Source organism: Seriola lalandi, unplaced genomic scaffold (assembly GCF_002814215.2).
Source record: "Seriola lalandi dorsalis isolate HSWRI2012SDOR001 ecotype SW California unplaced genomic scaffold, Sedor1 jcf7180002054578, whole genome shotgun sequence".
Taxonomy (NCBI): domain Eukaryota; kingdom Metazoa; phylum Chordata; class Actinopteri; order Carangiformes; family Carangidae; genus Seriola; species Seriola lalandi.
Window position 1 is genome coordinate 374,257 of NW_019525131.1, and position 843 is coordinate 375,099.

Genomic DNA, 843 nt, shown 5'->3' on the forward strand with positions numbered 1-843 from the left:
ACACACACACACTGACACACACACACCCAACGACACACACACACACACACACACACACACACACACACACGTCCAGCACAGCTGGCCAGTTCACTCAGGAGAAGGTGACAGGGTAGACCTGGTCTATTACTGAGATAACCAGTAGAAATGAAGCAGAGGCACCAGACCTGAGATTTTTACAAGCTGAGCTGCAGGGTCACTGATGTCAATACTTCCAGACACTGCACCTCTGTGAGGATCCCTTCCCCCAATGTGATCAGGTCATTTATATCAGCATCAACACCCCAATGACTCCAAAACTAATATCTGTGCTTCATTAATTCCCAGGTTTCCACTGTTTATTCATCTGAGACTTAATGAAGCAAAAATGCTTGTTTGTACACATGAATGAGTCAGCACTCTGGGCTCAGGTGATTGTCACTGATCGTCCTGCCAACTTCAGCTCAGACTAAACTGGCACAGTTTTGTCATCAGTTGTCAGTTTTTGGACTGGCTCATTAACGTCATATTATTTATTTCTATTTCTGTTTAATAGAAACAGTAGAAGTCATTTTCTGTGTTGAGGCGTTGTTGTTTGTTTCATGTGTTTCATTCTGGGACATTTATCACTGCACCTCTCTGCAGCCAATCAGGAGTCAAATGCTCAAGTAAATTAACACGCACACACACACAGACACACAGACACACAGACACACAGACACAGACACACAGACACAGACACACAGACACACACACACAGACACACACACACACACACACAGACACACACACACACACACACACACACAGACACACACACACACACACACACACACCTCCCACAAAATTCGAGTACAGTAGTAC

The 843-nt window shown here is 44.7% G+C and overlaps 1 protein-coding gene across 1 annotated transcript in view; it reads right to left on the reverse strand.

Annotated features, from left to right (window-relative positions):
- ccdc142 (coiled-coil domain containing 142) overlaps nt 1-843 on the reverse strand; it is an 18,902-nt gene that overhangs the window by 3,280 nt on the left and 14,779 nt on the right. The gene's annotated exons all lie outside the window — the stretch shown is intronic.